Source organism: Octopus sinensis, linkage group LG17 (assembly GCF_006345805.1).
Source record: "Octopus sinensis linkage group LG17, ASM634580v1, whole genome shotgun sequence".
Classification (NCBI taxonomy): domain Eukaryota; kingdom Metazoa; phylum Mollusca; class Cephalopoda; order Octopoda; family Octopodidae; genus Octopus; species Octopus sinensis.
Window position 1 is genome coordinate 20,679,070 of NC_043013.1, and position 21,941 is coordinate 20,701,010.

Below are 21,941 nucleotides of genomic sequence, written 5' to 3' on the forward strand. Positions count from 1 at the left end.
TAATTATCAATTACACCAAGTAGTCTTCGGCATGTAAAAGCCTCATTCGAGGAAAATTTAAGTAATAATACTGTGGTAAGGCAATTCGTTGCTAAACCCTTATTGCTTAGTATATATATATTATATATATATATAAAGTTGGATTATGCCTTGTATGGTGGCGTGAAGGCCATAGTTCAAATAAGTACCCATGACACGTGCTGGACTGAGTGGATATATTTATGAGGAGTTCGTTAATAAAGATAATATTTTCAAAAGCGCGCACACATACACGCATGTATGTTTCTGTGTCTGTAATCAGAAAAATAAATGAAAACACACATACACTCACACAACGTGCGCTTATTAAACTCGTGTTTTGGTATTTTGTATTTTTAAATCATACTTTTCATATTTCTCTCTCTCCCTCTCATTCTCTCTCTCTTTCTCTCTTCTCAGCTATGTGCATGTGATTCTGTACGGATACATTTGAAATGCACCTCTATATTATGACATTTTTTATAAAAATAGAAACGTTTCTTTTTAAACTTTATATATAATCCAATAAATGTGTGTGCGAGGTGCGTGTAGTTGTGTGTGTGTGTGTGTGTGGTGGGGTATAACACAAATATGAAAAATGAATCCAATCAAGAATATATAATAGTTTAACATATATATTTTCTGTTATTTAAAAATAAAAGTATATTTAACAGTCGACAGAAAGTATAACAAATAAGTTTATATACTTATTTGTATGTAATTCTATTTCTCATATACATATGGCTTAGCTGACCGAAACTTCGGAGTCACTTTCAGTACCATTAAAGAAAAATAAACTTGTCCTCTACAAAAGTATGGAGCAACCCTTCAGCTTAATATAAAATTGTTTTTATTATTACTAAACCTAAAGTTAAATATTTAGATATACGTTTGACCCTCTGGCCAATAACTGATGTGGGTTTGGTAGACCACCTGTGTCTGTTTTCCGTTTGCGCATTCCTTTTAACTTATTAATTAATGAAACGCTACGTGCTCTTATTCAGTTTTATATATATGTGTTTGTGTAATTTAAGGAAGCACTCCGTCGGTTACGACGACGAGGGTTCCGGTTGATCCGAATCAACGTAACAGCCTGCTCGTGAAATTAACGTGTAAGTGGCTGAGCACTCCACAGACACGTGTACCCTTAACGTAGTTCTCGGGGATATTCAGCGTGACTCAGAGAGTGACAAGGCCGGCCCTGTGAAATACAGGTACAACAGAAACAGGAAGTAAGAGTGAGAGAAAGTTGTGGTGAAAGAGTACAGCAGGGAGCACCACCATCCCCTGCCGGAACCTCGTGGAGATTTAGGTGTTTTCGGTCAATAAACACTCACAACGCCCGGTCTGGGAATCGAAACTGCGATCCTACGACCGCGAGTTCGCTGCCCTAACCACTGGGCCATTGCGCCTCCACTTTGTGTAATTATTAGTTCGTGTGCGTGTATGCGTATGTGCATGTGTGGCTGTGTATGTGTATTCGTGTATATATATATATCTGTGGTGTGTGTGTGCGTGTACATATGCATGTGAACGTGTGTGTATGAGACTGAGCACGTTTGGTAGTGTGTATGTGGTTGTTTTACTACATGGCTACTCCCACTACTCATATGTAGTAAAGACTTTGGTTCCTCCATTGATCCAATTTAGATTTCATTCATCTTTATAATTAACGACTCATATAATGCTTCCCTTCCACTTCCTCTCTCATCCTGACCTTCTCTCCCTCTCTCTCTCTCTCTCTCTCTCTCTCCCTCTCTCTCTCTCTCTCTCTCTCTCCCTCTCTTCTCACTGTCTTCCATTTCACTTTCTCCTCTTCCTTGTCACATTTTCGCATTCTTCTCTTTACTGATCTTTTTCTCTCTTCGCCACAAACTCGTACATCGTATACAAGCACATACTTATACACGCATATTTATATATATATATTATATATATATATATATATTATATATATATATATATATATATTATATATACACACGTACATTTAAATACACAACACACACACACATATAGACACGCATATCTATCTATCTATCTATCTATCTATCTATCTATCTATCTATCTATCTATCTATCTATCTATCTATCTATCTATCTCTGTATATATATATATCTGTGGTGTGTGTGTGCGTGTACATATGCATGTGAACGTGTGTGTATGAGACTGAGCACGTTTGGTAGTGTGTATGTGGTTGTTTTACTACATGGCTACTCCCACTACTCATATGTAGTAAAGACTTTGGTTCCTCCATTGATCCAATTTAGATTTCATTCATCTTTATAATTAACGACTCATATAATGCTTCCCTTCCACTTCCTCTCTCATCCTGACCTTCTCTCCCTCTCTCTCTCTCTCTCTCTCTCTCTCTCTCTCTCTCTCTCTCTCTCTCTCTCTCCCTCTCTTCTCACTGTCTTCCCCTTTCACTTTCTCCTCTTCCTTGTCACATTTTCGCATTCTTTCTCTTTACTGATCTTTTTCTCTCTTCGCCACAAACTCGTACATCGTATACAAGCACATACTTATACACGCATATTTATATATATATATATATTATATATATATATATATATATATATATATATATATATATTATATATACACACGTACATTTAAATACACACACACACACATATAGACACGCATATCTATCTATCTATCTATCTATCTATCTATCTATCTATCATCTATCTATCTATCTATCTATCTATCTATCTATCTATCTCTATATATATATATATCACCGTCACCGTCACCGACTAGGCTATCAGATGTTGCACACATCGCTGGTCACAATGCGCTTCGCATTGTTTTAGCCTTCAAATGATGACAGCCCGCTGGCTAAGCAAGCAGGCCACTCGAAACGTTAAACCCTCCTTTTTTCCCTCTTTCCTGAGCGTCCAATAATAATTCATTTGTTCCACGTCCTCGCGTTGTTGTGTTTTTTGGGGTTTTTTTTCGTGTTTTCTTGTTTGGATTAACTATATACATATATATATATATATATTATATATATACACACACACACGCAAGCACGTACATCTAAACACACATAATTACATACATGTACGCATAAATATGCAAATGTGCGCACTCGTGCACACACACACATACGCACATGCACATATACGCATACATAGCAGTGCTCACAATGGATTGCCTTCAGAAAACAAAACAAGAACAGTTGAAGCAACTCAGAGATTTATAACAAAAGAAAATTCAATATATTGTATGAACGCCTTCACTATTGTGATCGGTTCAAAGGCCTAGACCTTTATTTTCTTCAACACCGCCATGAAAATCTACATTATTTGTACACTGTGGTGAATACTTTATCGTTGTTCTGCTTTGTTCAATAAAATTTCGAAAGAAATCAGTAACGATAAAGCTCCCATGACATTCAGCCAGTACCTGAAATAATTCCTTCAGGAAATACCATATATACCACCACGGTCACATTGATATAATATGGTAAACATTATCTCCCTATTTGACTGAGCTCTGGTTTCCTATTCAGGTAGGAATTGATGTTTGCCGGCTGATCCAGCTTACTCTGTTCTGCGCTATTAAGTTAGACATGGCCTGCATGGCCTGGCCCACAATGGCCAAAACATGTTAGTGTATATATATATATAATGATAAATATCAGAGTGAGTTATCAACAGTAGCAGAAACACATCGTGATGTAAATATGCCATTTGAATATGGCTAACCCCTAAGGGTGGATGCTAAAAACTACAGTAGCATCCACCCTTAGGGGTTAGCCATATTCAAATGGCATATTTACATCACGATATATATATATATATATATATATATATATATATATATATATATAGGTTACGTTCTTTTGTGGTTGGTAATTGTGACTGAGAAGGTTTTCTTCAGTATTTACACAGTGTCTGAGTAGGAGTATCAGATATCCGAACTCTCGTTTTTTTTCATTGATACTCCCCCAAAGACGAGGTCAAGACTGCATGACACCAGTCTCATCAGCCCAACCAGCTGAAAGAAATACCACCAAGTGTCATAACAGTTTTTTCTAATCCACTAGCTTGTTTTCGTTCTCTATCGAGCTCGGAACGATAAAAGGCAAAGATGATCTCGGCAGGATTTGAACTCAGACTGCAGTGTCCTACGCTGCGTTCTTCATCTATATAGTCTCGTTCTCGTCATCACTCGCTCATTTTTTTCCGTTGGGTCTTGGGATAAATTTTTCTTATACGGTTTTTCATATTGTTTGCTCATATTGTTTGCTCATTTTATTGTTTTGACGCCACCAAATTGAACAATTTTATCGATAAGGTATCAAAGCTCTTTGGATTTCTTTTTTGGTCGATAACCAATTAGGGGAAAGTGTGTCCACGTCTTTTTGTATTCTCTTTTGTGTATGTTCATTTGTCATCACACACACCACACACACTAACAGCTAAACAAAAATAATCACATCTCTAACAGAAATAACAGGTGTTACACCCACAAATACCTGATCTACCAGCACGACCAGCCCTCAAATACACACTTTTCCGCAAAACGCCGTCTCATAATGAACCTTCAGTCAGTCCAGCTTCTTCATACACCGTTGCTTCCATATGGTTGTAAAGTGACTGTTGAATTCCCTTACTCTACCGAACACCACTCCTCTCTCTGTTGCAACCCTTTCCAATAATTCACTCGTCCTCATCTAAAAATAGCCAATGATCCGTTGAAGCAACTGTCTAGGGATGCAGAGCACTATATCCGACTTTCATCAACAAATATCGCCCCCAGGTGACACAAACGTCCACCCATCCACCCACTCATCAAGCTAGTTCTCTGTGGACCCACCCACACGATCGTCCAGCTGTCGATCTACCCATCCATCCATCCATCCATCCACCCAGCCAGCCACCTATCCGACCAATCATCTACCTAGCTCTTCGATAATCAATAATCAAGGTGAAAATATTGCCAATTGATCGCTTTCTGATTGCCTCATCAATAATACATTGATCGAAAAGTGTATTTTATTGGAGAATTCTTGATTTATTGAGATATGCTTCACGCTATATGATTTACAGATGAGGGGTTTAGTGAGAGGGAGGCCATTTAGTTTTACATACTACAGCATAGCGGCACTGTTTGTGGAGCTTGTGTGGCGTGTGTGTGTGTACATACACACACACACACCACACACACACACACACACACACACACACACACACACACACACACATATATATATATATATATTATATATATATATATATATATATAATGGATGATTGTCTCTTAAATACATATACATGCGTATATATATATATACATGCATACATGCATACATACATCATGTATGAATGGCTCTTAAATACATATATGTGCACACATATATATATGTATATATTATATATATGCACAGGTCTGTATGTATGCAAGAGTATAGATGAATCTTATTACAGGTACCTGATATTGTTTGCCGTAATGTATGTACGTATGTTTGTATATGTGTGCGTCTGTGTGTGTGTATGAATGAATGTATGTGTATATATATATATATATATATATATATATATATATATATACCCACATATACGCTAACAGTGACGTACATTGTCACATTGATGTGATTGATCTGTCTAGTGAGATAGCTATATATCACATAACGGCAGCTATGCTCGACTATATACCATCTCCTGTGACGTCATTATCTCACACACGCACGCACACACGCGCGCACTCTGACACAAACGCTGATGCTTTTCTATTGCTTTCTCTTCAAATTTCTTCTTCAGCTTCATGTGTGTAACGGTGTTGATGCTATTAATAAAGATACGGTTGATATTACATGTATACAGTATGCAGCGTATCAGATGCGCGCGCGCGCACGTGTGTGTGTGTATGTGTGTGTGTGTGTGTGTGGTGTGTATAAAAGTGACAAGCTTTGATGTATGATGTAAACAATAAAACTGGGACGTCATTGCTTGTCGTAAATTTCGCCAAATGCAGACATCATCGTAACTCCGTCATCGCACTCACCACCACCACCACCACCACTCCCTCCCCCACCACCCCCACTACGACCAGAGCTATCATCACTCCCACTACAACCCTCACCTCACCTCCCAATACATCAGCAGCAGCAGCAACTGAAACAGCTCAGGCACGAGGCACCAGCGTCACCACCGACCATAGTATTGACGTCATTATTGTCACAATAATTTTTTAAAAAGATGATGATAGCAGCGAAGACGACAACGTTGACGTAGATGACAACATTTTGTCGTGTCGCCCCGGATCAGTTCTACACGAGCAGACGATAAGTAGTTTTGCCTGCTTCCTGAATCTTAGGAATTTAGCAGTATATACGGTTGCATGATGGCGGTCTACTGATTTCATATATATATATATATATATATATAATATATATATATATATATCGTTTATATATATATATATATATATACTATATTTTGTTTATGCATCCTACTCTTTTACTTGTTTCAGTCATTTGACTGCGGCCATACTGGACCACCTTTTAGTCGAATAAATCGACACCAGGACTTATTCTTCGTATGCTTAGTACTTATTCTATCGGTATCAATAAGTTACGGGAAAGTAAACACACCAACGTCTGTTGTCAAGCGATTGTAGGGGGACAAACGCAGACACATAAATACATACATACATATATATATATATATATATATATGAAAAAACAAGTCAAGATAGAAAATGCTAAAATAATTTTATAAAAAGCATTTCAGTACCGGTTTCAGCATCATTGTTCAGTCATTTTGAGACCTTTTACCTGGTATTAAATAATTTAAAAATTAAAAAAATTAAAAGAAAAGTTTTTTTAAAATAAATATTTGTAAGTGTTAAAATATATGTGGCATTTATATATAGTATATATATATATATATATATCTATTTATATAAATATACGTGTGTGTGTGTCTATATATATATAGTTTCCAAAATTCACTCAGAAGGCCTTCGTCGGCCGGAGGCTATAGAAGAAAACACCTGCCCAAGGTGCCACGCAGTGGGACTGAACCCGGCACCGTGTGGTTGGTAAGCAAGCTTCTTACCACACACCCACGTTATTGAAACTGAAACCGTTTCAAATTTACAATGGAAGGCATTAACACAATGCAATATGCAGTAAGGCATAATCCGGATCCGACTGGTTGAAAAGGAAATTCCTTCGCTAAATAAGTATTCCTATATCTGTTCTAAAAGCCTTGGGAAAATTGTCTCACAACAGATGGAGACATGGAAGAATTAATTATTAATACAAACAGCTGTTTGTAGTTGAAACGAATTCTATTAACAACTTAAACTTTTCTGCTTTCCTATGTTATCTAACTGTATAAGGTGTTGGAGCTTTATACCGTAAGACGAACTACACTGAGTATGTTGTATTCAGTATAGGATATTTCTATTTCATCTTTTTGTCTGTTTTTTTTTTATAATTTTTTTTTATAATTTTGTCTTATATTTTCTTTTCACACGTTGAAGTAAAATATGATTTGTCAAAAAGTTCCCGTTTACCTTTGTCTTGATGTTGGAGAAGTATTATATCAGCTCATCATAAATCTTTATCTGGTACCTAAATACGTTCCAAGAGATCTAATCCCAAGTGTGGCCGTTTCATCTATCTAATACGTAGGCCTTTGTTATCTAAACGGGTTTTCTTATTCATTTACACATAGAAGTATTATTGCAAAGAAAATTTGGCTATTATGTAGAGCATGTATTGCAACCTCGTACATGTTTTCTCGTTTGATAAACCATATTTTCAAAGAATTAGAATTATTGTTGTTGTTTCACTCTAGTTCAATCCTGTAATATATTCCATCAACATAAGTTATATCGTACAAACAAAGAAATCAAAGAAGCGCGTATTGTCCCAGCCTGGACACACACAGTTACTGGAAGAACTAAAAGAATATAAAATTAATGCGTCTGAAGTTGTTGCCAGAAGTGGCGAGCTGGTAGAATCTTTAGCAAGCCAGGCAATATACTTAACAGCATTTCGTTCATCTTTACATTCTGAGTTCAATTTCCACCGAGTTCAACTTTGCTTTTCATCGTTTCGGGATCGATAAAACAAGTGCCATTTGAGAATGGAAATCAATCAAGCAAGCATTGTCCCAATAGTGTCACACACAGTTGGTGAAAGAACGAAAATACTAAAATTAATGCATGTGGCATTGCTGTCGCTGGCGCCCGGCAAGTTTCAATCGCGAAATGTTTTTAACATATGAAGAACTACATATTGATTGCCATTTCTTCCCACTAGAATGACATTCTACTTACTGAAACCAATGAGGGACTTATTACATGGTTCCTTGATATGCTAGACTGTACAGCTAATGTTCCCTCAAAACAGTCGTTATCAGATTTAAATTGACACATTGGATTAAATAATGAATGAAAAGGCCGAGATGGTCGTGGCTGGAAATCAGTGCACATAGCTCCGCTTGACGAGGGTTTTATCTTGTGTTGAGCTAACAGACAATGTCGATTGAGAGAAAGATAAAGAATATCATTTGTTTACCAAACGTGTGAGATTTCTTCTCTTCGGCGCGGGGTTGTTGGGATTAAGAAATACAGATCAATGGCTGTAATAGGAAAATTTAGAACAGTCCACGGTCAGCCAGTCAATCTGATATGTGCTACATCATCATCATCACCATCATCACCATCACCACCTTCATTTTATGGCTATTTCTCAGCTAGCATAAATTGGGTGTCTCTCCCACTAGCTCAGTATTTGCTACTTGTCATCTTACGGCTTCAACAATAGACAACGCTAGTTGTCTGTTGTTATGTATATGTCTATTGGCATAGTTTTAACTGTTGTGTGCCCTTCTTATCGTCACACACTTTACTGTGTGTGATAAGATGTTCTTTATCATTGTGCCAGAGATGTTGGAGGTGGAGCATTGAAGATTCATCTCTCCCTTGCGTCCGTTATATTACTATCAACATAATTTAAAACTTCAGTGGAAAATTCCTTCGATAGAAAATGGCGATTCACATAAAAAAAACAGCAATACAATACTAAATAATCTGAATAACTAATAAAAGAGAATGATCCTCATAAGATTAAGCACGTGACCATTATTTAATATTTAATGAAATCTATTTTATCAGGCATCTTATAGCAGGTCACCGTTTCTCTTTTGTATTGTAATCTCAAGTAGGAGCGTCGGTTTCATTATGGTGTTACACCATGATAAATAGCTCCAAATTATTTGATTTCTGTGAGATGGAAATGAAACAAGCAACCTTTATTCAAGCTACTTTTCAAGTCGATAAGGATTTCTGTGTTGTTCATAAAGGAATTCTACAAATAATTTCAGGTTACGAAGATATTCTGGCTAAAGTGTCAGAAAGAAAGAGAGAGAAAAAAGGTGAGAGAGAGAGAGAGAGAGAGAGAGATGACATGTAGTAATATATCAAATAACGGGAAATTACATTTAATAGATGACAGTCATATTGCAGCAGGATATCCTAAAATATTGTTATTTAGTGCTCGTTGGTAAGACCAAATCGCGCTGCAAGGTAACCTAGGAGAGTATTTCAGCAAATAAAACATTTGCCATTTTAGTGTTCTATTTATTGTGGCTTATCCCAGATTAGCCCTACGATGATAAGCATTCCAGTGATGATCATCCTGTCTCTTTAGTGCTATGTAGGAGAACATCCTTATCATAAGTACCTATTCATTTCCTAAGACAGTAGAACATGAGGGATTTTGCTGCAATTTTTAAGAGATAGGGCGAAGCTCCCGCATTATACAGGATTATTATCTGCTACCAGCAAGCCAAGGAAAAAGCAGCATTTATACCGTCGTTCGACATATTAGGAGTTAGAGCCAAATACCGACTCGTATCAATACGGCGATGACAATGTAATCTAAGACACAGGAAGATACTAAACGCTAAGCAGGTTTGACTTTAGGTCACGTTGACCTCGACACTATGATGTAAAAGTAAGCTATATCGAAAGAAATGTCAAATCGTAGTCTGTATTTGTGATTTTATAAAGGGAACAACTGTAAAAATGATTATATGGATTGTAATTACTGACTTTTGCAATCAGGGTCAATTAAGGAGATTTTATGTTATAGATCACCAAGATAGAAATAATAGCCAAATTTTCTAAAAGCATAACTTAGCATCATTTGAAAGGACAAGCGGGATTTCATGGTCCAAGATATATATATATATAAATATATATATATATAATATATATATATATAATATATATATATAGTTAATCCAAACAAGAAAACACAAAAAAAACACAACAGCGCGAGGACGTGGAACAAATATAGTATTATTGGACGCTCAGGAAAGAAGGAAAGAAAAAGGGTTTAACGTTTCGAGCGTAGCTCTTCGTCGGAAACATAGGAGAAGGAAAGATCCAGAGAAAGGAAGACAGAGGAAAAAAAAATCGCCAACGGTACACACGAGGTCACATTTTGAAAAACCGTGTATGTATGTTTTGTATAACTGTCTGAAAGTGAACGCAAAACGTATATCCCTCTTCGTGACCAGAACAATTAACATTATTTCGATTATCATCTCTGCTTTCATTCCGATTTAGGATTTTATTACAAATCAAGTGGCGTAGTTTTCTGTCCACAGAGACTGATAGGCCAAAGCAATTTATATCAAACACAAACCGGAAATCTGTAGAAACGACCAGTCGAATTTGCATTCGTCGTCCTTATCGGGATTAATTATGCGCAGCTTTATATGCATCTTTGATAAGTTGAAATTATAAATTATACGCATTACAATATATACTGAAATGGCGTATGTGTGCGTGTATGTGTGTGTGTGTGTGTTTGTGTGTCTGTGTGCGTGTACCTACATAGGTTTTGACTTATTCTAATGTGGATTGCATGAAAGATTTACGTATGATGAAATAATCCTCTTCCCTAACATCTAATTATATGGATTCAAGTTAATAATGTTATCCAATATGCTATACGTCGTAAGTAGTATAACTATCTACGATATATAATATTGTATAGCCAATAAGCATTTAATGTCCTATATATTCTAGAATGCTATCTGACAACTGCGATATTCATAGACTACGAAGTTTCGAATTCGATCCAACAGCGTGAGATTGTTGGAAAATATCAGTTCCTATTGCCTATTTTACACTCATTCTTTGTAGATGAAATTGTTTAAAAGTCCGTCGGGTGCAGTATATTTGTTTCTAATTCTAAAGTACAACCTTGCCATCCCCTGTGCTACTCTTGCTGATTTATCGGATATTTACGGTAAATATCTTCAAGCAAGAGTGCGCATATACAACTCCAGAGTCATAAAAGACTGATTCGATCAAAATAAAAATAGTATTCTCTCTAATATGCTTTTGAGCACTTTGTCTTCCGACAGTCAACGTTAATCGTATATATACGTTTTTTTTCTCTCTCCGTTTTTCCTCTTTATTCCTCATATTTTATATATTTTCCTCCCTTTCTATCGAAGAGCTAAGGCTCGAAAAGTCAAAGACTTTCCATTCTTCCCGAGCGTCAAACTAAAACACCTGATTGTTGTTCCCTCACCTGTTTTCGTCCTTTGTTTCAAGTATTAATAAATTTGAACTGTATTCTTTTATTCTTTTACTTGTTTCAGGCATTTGACTGCGGCCATGCTACAGCACCGCTTTTTTTTTAGTCGAACAAATCGACCCCAGGACTTATTCGTTCTAAGCTAGGTAATATTCTATCGTCCCTTTTGCTGGACCGCTAAGTTACGGGGACATAAACACACCAGAATCGGTCGTCAAGGGAACAAACACATATATCATATAAATGTATATATATATGTGACCGCGTGTGTATCGTTGGCGATTTTTTCCTCCGTTTTCCCATCCTTGGATCTTTCCTTTTTCTATGTTTCTGACGAAGAGCTTCGCTCGGAACGTTAAATCTTTCTTTCCTTTCCTGAGCGTGTTTTTCAAGTTTGGATTAACTTTCTGTTTATATATATATATATATATATATATATATATATATATATATATATATATATATATATATATATTAAAATTATAAGTATATGAGAGAATGGAGTTGAACGACTAGTTAACAAATATCCTTTATTCTCGACATATGTTTCTTTCTGATGTGAATTTGCTACCCAGGTATCGGTTATCTTTCGAATTATCCTCAATAAGATAATTCATTCAACTACTCAAATATATATATATATATATATATATATATATATATATATATATATATGAACAGGAGGGGCTAAATGGCACGCACCAAATCATTTGATATATTATTCATATTATGTTATCATTATGACTGTAGATGCTGCTCATCCTGTTCAAGAACGAGTGAATTGATCATTATTTTATTTGTTTTATTTAATTTTAGAAAATTTGAGGTATATCTTCGACAATTGTGGAACCTGTTCAACTTACTTTGAGCCTAAATTTTAGCCCAACTTGCATGTGTGTCTCTGTGTGTGAGTGTGTGTGTGCGTGCCTGTACCCATGTATGTATGCATGTGTATGTATGTATGTATGTATATATGTGTATATATATATATATATATAGCTGAGTGGACTGGGGTAGCATGTAATGAAGTGCTTTGGTAAGGAACACCATTTATTCCCCTCCCACACATCCACGTTCTACATGCAAAAGTGTGTGTACGCGTATGTATATATATGTATATATATGCTGTGTGTGAGTATGTGGGCGTGCGTGTGTGTGAGCGCGCGTGTATATTTTTTTATAGTATCTACGTAATATGCCATATATTATTTACATATTCTTTCGTACAGGATATGTAATAAGCTTCTAATGTACTTAATATTAAGCAGTAGCCAATTTACTATATAATATATTCATTGTACATTTAAATATGTACTTTATTGTACACAAATCGGTTAATGGAATATTCCATTGATCTCCGGCATTAGATCACTTAATGGAGACGAGAGACTGAAGAATCTCATTGAGGCATGCTGGGATACCTAATAAAGAAAATAAACTAAGTTTAACATTGCAGAACAAAATTTGGTAACGTGTGAAGGTAGGGGAAGATATTTCGTTGCTGCATGTTGACGTAGTGGCGTTTGTTATCAGCTGTCAGTTGTTCTTTTACCATTTTTGCGCGCATCTTTCCTTCACAATTGAATTCTTTACAATATATCTTAAACAATTGATCCGAGATTCCAAGGTTAGACTTCCCTTTCAACGTTGTCTGTTGCTTTGTTTTCACTTTATTTATTCATTTATTTGTTTATGAAATTGTCCTCTTCGTCTTGGCTTCCATTTTATGATTTCTTTATTGTATTTGTCGCATTCTTGTTGTTGTTGTTGTTGTTGTGTTGTTGTTGTTTCTGTTCTTTTCTGCTGCTACTGTTGTTACTGTTGCTGCTAACAATTCAGTTGCTGTACTCTTTTATTCCTAATTCGCCAGTCCTATATTCAAAGGTTTTCCAACTATAATCATTGCATGTTTTTGTATAATTCAGAAATAGTGTGTCTAGGAGTGCATTATCTGATAATACCCCATTATTGTTTCGCCTTGCAATCAACCCCTGATCCAGTATATCTTTGACATAGGGTACGTAGGTTTACCTTACCGAATATGTAATTCTTTTATGGTGTTATTTCAGGGATATTTACTAGTTATTAAAAGTATGAGGGGTAACCGTGTTGGCCGTCCCTTGTTGATTTATTATTATTATTATTATTATTATTATTATTATTATTATTATTATTATTATTATTATTATTATTATTATTATTATTATTATATTATTATTATTATTATTATTATTATTATTATTATTATTATCATCATCATCATCATCATCATCATCATCATCATCATCATCATCATCATCATCATCATCATTTTGAAAGATAGTTCTTAAGTATCGGTTATTATTTACTTGGTAGCAGCAATAACAAATCCCCAAAGGTTTCAAGTGGTGCTTTCTTCTCTAACTCACAGAGACAATACTCTCCTTAGAACGTTAGCTGTACACGACAATGCTGTCACCTGGATCACTTCGAGCCTGGCAGCAGCTCCAATATGATTAATATGTTTTTCAGAGCCCTTGGAAGATGTTGCTAATGCTCCAATTGCCACCGGCATCACCTTTCTTTCCTCATGCCCCACAACTTTCCTATCTCATCCCGCAGTGGCTGGTATTAATTATTATTATTATCATTATTATTATTATTATTATTATTATTATTATTATTATTATTATTATTATTATTATTAATATTATTATTATTATCATTATTATTATTATTATTATTATTCAGTGCCTTGGGTATGTGCTGTGGTTTGGTTTGATGCTCTTATGGCTACTGTATTGAAAGTGTTTTGCGTAGGATGTGTGCAGTGCCAAGTAGTGAAATTTTCTGTATTTTAGATATATTTGTAAGTCCTGGAGTTTTTGTTATGTATCTGGGCAGCCAGAGATAATATGATTTATTGTTTCTTGTCCATCTCCACATATTCGGCAGTTACTTGTTATGTTTCGTTTCATTACATGTTTTTGGTAATTTCTGGTGGGGAGGCTTTGGTCTTGTGTTGCAGTTAAAAATCCCTCTGTCTTTACTTTGAGGTCTGAGCTTCTCAATCATTGCTGTGATTTTTCTCTGTCTAATTCTTTTGCATTTAGTTTAATCCAGAATTTGCCATGAAGGGTCTTTTCTTGACATCGTTTTAACATGGTCCGTTGCTGTTCTAGTTTTAGTTTGGATTTCTCCTCCTCCTCTTCTCCTTGCAAAGTTCCACTAATCCAGGTAGATGGATATATATGGTTCAAATTTACATAAATCAAAAGACAGAGACACGTGAGGGAATAACAAGCAGATGCTTGTTGGTTTGATGCTCGTGGAAAATAGAAAAATTTTTGATGTATCGAGCTTACGCTCTTCGACAGATAGGGGTGGCAGGAACAAAAGAGGAGAAAGAGAGAGTAAAACAATATGGAGATAGAAAAACCGATTCTGGATTAATGGTTCCACATGTTGAAAAATGATAGATAGATTGGAGATAAAGAGCTAGGTAGATAAAGATATAGGTTGACAGGTAGAGGTGTGTTTGTGTGTTTGAGTGTGTGTGTGTGAGTGTGCGGGCGCTCCTGATCATCCTGTACTGACCGTCACCAGATTATCAGACGAGTACAAACCCATAACTTCTCGTGGCGTACTAAACTTTCCAATTCCCAGATTAAATTCACAACTGTAATGAGTTCTTTACTTCTTAGGGGTACGAGTGAATAGCACACTATAATTCCTCGAGTACACACGGATGAATTTCGTGCGTTAGGGCGTCAAAGACATTTTAGTATCCTTAAGGATGACTGATACCTTCTGTTGTGACTTTCTTTAAACTGAAGAACATTTGTGCAACCTCAAACCCACTCTTCGACCTGGTGACACGACCAAGTCATGAGGACAAGGAATCTTTTCTACTCTAGGCACAAGGCCCGAAATTTTGGGGGTGGGGCCAATGGAATCAGATGCAGTGAATGACAAACATGTCTTACGTCATCTTGTACTCTGCACTCTGCGATTCGTTACTGCAGACACCTTTCCCTCTGCCAGACAGTCTTCACATACACTGCTAGGCAAGCCCTAATATGCTACTTGACCCACACCTGGGACCCTGACGTGTGCTACTATTCTGGGTTAGATTATACCTTAGGACAATAGTGACTAAGAGGTGGTTCCACACTTCTCCAAAACCCTGGGATTCCCAAAGCAGTGATGCACTACCAGAGGCAGTTTAAAGTCATAGTCAGATCTTACACACAAAATACGTGCGCACGCATGCTTAAGAATATATCTGTAACAGATTGATCCAAATGAATATCATTGTATAAGTATTGATTTCAATCTGTAATATATTGCCGTATTGACATCTACAGTGTAATGGCGAATATCAAATATTCTTGATTGAAAACAAATGAATTTAGATTCTTTTAAATTATCAAGCCAAAATTTTAAAAAATGTGTTAGCTTAGAAAAGACTAGAAAAAACAATAACCGTCTCTCCCTCCGCCCGCTTCTACTCCGCTTCAATATTCAGTATTTTTACATCGTTTTTTTTTTCTTCTCTTTTATTCTGTTATTCTCAATGTTATTTCTGAAGACTCTACAGTTTATATTTCCTGCACATCACTGTGTTTATTTATTCAATCTCTTTTCACTGCACTTGATGAAGTTTCGTCTTCTGATTTCCTCTTTCAAGAGCCTATTATGTTTGTAAAATATGTATTGGGAGATATTGAAATATCAACATTTAGCACAGGCATCTAAATACATAAGCACACATACACACGCACACACACACACACACACACGCACACACACACACACGCACACTCACACACACACACACACGCACACACTCATTCACACACACACACACATATACATAGACTATGGCGCGCGTGCACACGCATAAGCATACATTCATTTTCTGAGTGGGGAGATGTATATATATATATTTATACATACAATACGTATGTGTGTGTATATATGAATATATGTATACATTTAATATTAGTATTTGTGTGTGTGTGTATGTATGTATGTATATGAATGTATACATATATTTAAAGTTGTAATAATGAAATCAAACCAAACAGTGATACTTTGATATCATTTAATACGTACGTTTCAAGTCTGACTCGAGTGAATGTGTATTTTCACAGCCTGTATTAAAGAGAAAGTGTAACCATGGTGTTAAGCTAAATAGAATAAACAGGTCGGAAATAGATATTTCTGCACTTTAGGTTAAATTTGAGAAATTGTATGAAGGGAGGGATTCGAAATACCGTTTTCTTCAGAGAGGGTTCCCTTTCCGAAATTAAGAAACTTTTAGCTTCAGTTTTTGTAACAGACTGATTAAAGTGGCGAAGGAGAAATGAAGAAAAGTTAAAATAAAATGAATGATGATACCTATTATTCGTTGCTCCGTTGACAATATTAAGGATAGGAATGGCACAGAACCTTTTAGCAGTCGATGTTAAGAATGTAAATATACGTATTAGTTTTACACTAGGTTGGAATAGAGGTGATAGATTAACTATAGTAAGTTTTCGTCGAATTATAACCTAGGAAGCTTTAGGAGCATTTATCTAGGAACATGTTATTGTGATAAGTCTGAATTATCTTATAATGAAGTTAGACATGTTTATACGAGGAAATTTGATATTATTAAATATGAGAAGGCTATTATAAATAAGATTACGAAATGTAGGGAATGGTGTAATATTAGTAGACATAGATTAGAAGAGTTTATTTTAAAATCGATTAGCGATGATTTTATAGTTACGTCTTAAATACAGAGTTAAAGAATAGAAATTTGAGAACTGGTGGAATAGAATAGCTAATTGGTCACTGAAACGTGTTAGAATTACGATCAGCTTGATAGGAAGTAAATCAGTTTTAAGTAAACTTGAAGTTAAGGAGTATTCAAGTTACATGGTAAGTACGTTATAGTAGCGGTAGATAAAGCAACAGAGAATTTTTGTTATTATCTGTAAAAAATATTGCGTAATGGCGAGTTGGGTGGAGGTAATTACTTTGGTTTAAAATAGTATATATAACATAGTATTGGATAAGGCTACCGAGATAATAAGGAACTTCCCGAATCGGAAAGTTAAATGGTTCCAACGTGGAAGAAAAAAATTACAGATATCCCAAATTTTTTGGATTATTAAATTACATAATATACCAATGTACTATCAAACAACTATCTCTATCGCTTACTGAAGTTTATATGCGTTTTGTTCGTACTTTATGAGGTAGTGCGGACCAATCTTTAACAATTCTGTAGTAAACATATATGGGATTTTGGTTTCCTGACTCTTAAACTCCAAAAGAGTCAAATTCAGTTGGGAACATGCATGTCTGCAACTGTTCTACTTTGTATACTAATCTCGAAATTAATGAACAGTCCTAACTAGAATTAATTTTAATTTGTTGTATTTATGTAGTTTTTGCTTTGTATTTATTATCTTTACATATATATAATTTTTATTTTTATTCTAATTCTATTATTTATTCTTACTTTTATTTTTACTTCGGTTGATATATATTATAATATATTAAGCATATATTTCATAGATATAGATATTGATCTTTGCTTACATTGTTCGAGGACGTTCGTTGTGGATTATACTGTTCCACAATTTTAATTTTTATTTTGTTTGTGTAGTATTATGCTTGTGAGATTATATAAACAAAGAAGCAACGAATCTAGCCGTATATGTTCGTTTTATAGTATATATGTTTCAAGTATTGGTTTGCTATTGGTATTACGTTGAGTATCAGTGCCTGAACAGTTAATATCATAATATCTTTAGTTCGCTTGTTACTTTGTATTATAATTTTAGTATGATAATATCCTTTTGGACTGTACGTTTTTTGCTTTATACCTGCTTCTTTGTAACCATAAGTTAATACTAATTATTTTATTTCATGTTGTTGCTTATAATAATAAGCGGCTGTTGGCGTTATGCACAAATGTTCTTTCACTCCTGCTGATTACTATTATATTCCCAGAAAGCATTTAAGGTTTTAACGCTGTTGTCACTGCCCGAGTGAATGGCGCTGATCAGGTATAGAAACCACAGTGATATCAGTTTGTCAACTCATGATCGGAATATATATATCGGTTATGTTTGCTTTTCTTTTTTGTTTTAGTGCCGTTATGTTGAGCTGTCCCTCCTAGTAAAGGAAGGTGTTACTGGATTTATGGTTTCTTGAGATTGCTTACATTAATATTGTTTGTTTTTGTCATAGATAACCTTATTAGGTTTGGATAACACTTAGATAATACAAACTAGTTTTGTGAGGTTATGTGGCATATATTAGGAAATGGAACTATTATGCAAGTCTTTCTCAGTCAAAATGTTTAAAAATATTTTGAATTGTTTTAATTGAATGGCTTGAAACATTTCAAACTATATTGAAATGTATTAACTGAGGAAGATCTTGTGTAATGGATACGTTTCTTAGTATATCTTATGCAGACTTGAAAACGTACATATTAAATGATTTATAAATATCAATATTTGGCTTGATTTCATTGTTACAACTTATACGAATTGGCGTCAGTACAAACAAGCCGGTCCAGACTCCACTTGCTCACGTATTTTAATACGAATTTGGAGTAGTTTACTTGATTAGAATCGAAAATTCTGATACTGTGCATCGCTTCTAAACGTAAGATGAGATATATTTCGAAGCACACTATGCTATAAATGTATGTATTGGATTGAAAAGCCCTTTGGGACAGACAATATCGAAGAGTACCCGTAGGACGAGAACCAACATCTCCTGTAGATTTGAAAGGTGTTTGACTTTTTCTACCAAAAATGTTTTAACCTTCGACGTAATATTTACATACAATTACTTATAGCTTTATCAGCTTCAAGATATACTGATCCAAAGTTTATATCACATTCTCCCGAAAGTTTGAGTTATATAACTCAACATACACACACTTTCTCTCGCTCTTTCCCTCCCTTTTTATCTCTCGCACAAACACACACACACTCACACACACACTCACAAACACACACACACTCACACACACACTCACAAACACATACACAAAGAGCAAAATTCCTAGGCAGCGCGAGGGTGGATATACAATAAATATATTTGCATCTGTTCGAATAATAAAGAGATTAGATTAGATATATAAATATATCATATGTCTAAAACCACAACACACTTTCTACTGAACCGAAGAGCCGACTGGAGAACAGTTCTACTAGTTTCCTCTCATTATTGCTGTCGCGTACACGGTTTTGCTGTTCACAAAAATAACTCGTTTTACTGATATTTATTAAAATAACGAATATATTTAATGATTCAGCCACTGGCTTTTCTCGGTATCATATCAGAAGGTATATAGTTTACGGGTGGTTAGACGCACATGTAGACAAATTGGAAATGATTTTATAGATGTACGCTTAATGAACTCACATTTACCAAGGGAGAAAAGATACCTTGTTAAAAGATACATACAGAGGCTGACTGAACACACACACCCATACACGTGTGTATTTGTATTCATACTTGCATATTTGCGGGTGGATGGATATATGCGCATATGTATGTTAATATATACATATATATACATATATATATATATATGTATATATATATACATATATATATATTATATATATATATATGTATATATGTATATATATATATATATATATATATATATAGATAGATAGATAGATAGATAGATAGATAGATAGATAGATATAGATATAATTAGATATATAGTTAGATAGATAGATAGATAGATAGATAGATAGATAGATAGATAGATAGATAGATAGATAGATAGATAGATAGATAGATATAGATATACATATACCTATATATATATACATATATATATATGTATGAGTGTATCTGTGTGTGCATTCATATTTGCATATTTGTGTGTGAATGGATATATGTGCATAGTATGTTTATATAGATATATGTGTATGCATTTGGCTATTAGTGTGTGTGTGTGTGTGTGTGTGTGCGTGTGTGTGTGTGTGCATATGTATCTACAGATCCTTATGCCGGTAATAACCACTGTGAAATTATTATATAAATGTTAATAAAAAAAATGTCTATTGGTTCTAATCTAAAGGAAATTGCTAATTTCTAAAAGGTCAGTAAATGCTGTTGCGGATAACTCTGAGTTTCCCAACTGTTTCTACCATTAAAGCAAGAAAAAACATTATCTATCACCGTAATCATCAAAGTTCATGATATATATAATCACAAGCATACACATATTATAATGGAGTGTGTACATATATATATATAATCGAATGCATATGTATAAATACATATATGAAATGTGCATGTGTGTGTATATATATATATATATATATATATATATATATAAAGTAATTTGTGTGCGTGCATGCGTGTGTGTGCGTTTGCGTGTGTGTGTGTGTGTGTGTGTGTGTGTGTGTGTGCGGTTGTATGTGTGTGAAAACGGGGGGAGGGCTGATTCGTTGATCCCTGTAGCAATTCTTACTAACCACATAAGCTCGTCTAGTTTCATATAAATTTTCAAACATTGGAAGCCAATATTTTCTCTCTTTTTTTTTTTTTAGAATTTAACTTTAATATACAAATTTATATATACATTAAACTGTATTCCCTGCGAAGCTCTATTACACATGGCTGCCAGTGCTGTGAGGTTGTTGCTTCAGATAATTATTTCAGTTAAATATAGCATTTTCGTTTTGTACCAGTACGGCATAACAGTTATTGCTAACAAAAACAAAAAGTTCATTTGCCATTGTTATGCAGTTTGCTCACCCAGTAAAGGGCGCACACATGCACATTTAGGGAGGCTTTGACAATGATTCACCGGGGAAACAACAATTATCAAGTACTAAACTATGAAGATTTATTGAAGAAAACATATATAAATGTATCCACACACTGCGTTTATCGAAAACAACTGAAAGCGTAGCCTGCGTTGTTTCTGTATCAAAAGATGGTCGCTCATCTGGTACTCATTGAAAAGTGGAGGCGCAATGGCCCAGTGGTTAGGGCAGCGGACTCACGTTCGTAGGATCGCGGTTTCGATTCCCAGACCGGGCGTTGTGAGTGTTTATTGAGCGAAAACACCTAAAACTCCACGAGGCTCCGGCAGGGATGGTGGTGATCCCTACTGTACTCTTTCACCACAACTTTCTCTCACTCTTACTTCCTGTTTCTGTTGTACCTGTATTTCAAAGGGCCGGCCTTGTCACTCTCTGTGTCACGCTGAATATCTCCGAGAACTACGTTAAGGGTACACGTGTCTGTGGAGTGCTCAGCCACTTACACGTTAATTTCATGAGCAGGCTGTTCCGTTGATCGGATCAACCGGAA

At 35.2% G+C, this 21,941-nt stretch overlaps 2 long non-coding RNA genes across 3 annotated transcripts in view; both read left to right on the top strand.

Annotated features, from left to right (window-relative positions):
• The window catches only part of LOC118766741, a 430,300-nt gene that overhangs the window by 12,019 nt on the left and 396,340 nt on the right, over positions 1-21,941 (top strand). The gene's annotated exons all lie outside the window — the stretch shown is intronic.
• Positions 810-20,580, top strand: LOC118766742. Its single transcript, XR_005002649.1, has 3 exons — positions 810-888; positions 9,417-9,423; positions 20,563-20,580. It is a non-coding gene; the product is annotated as an uncharacterized LOC118766742 (long non-coding RNA).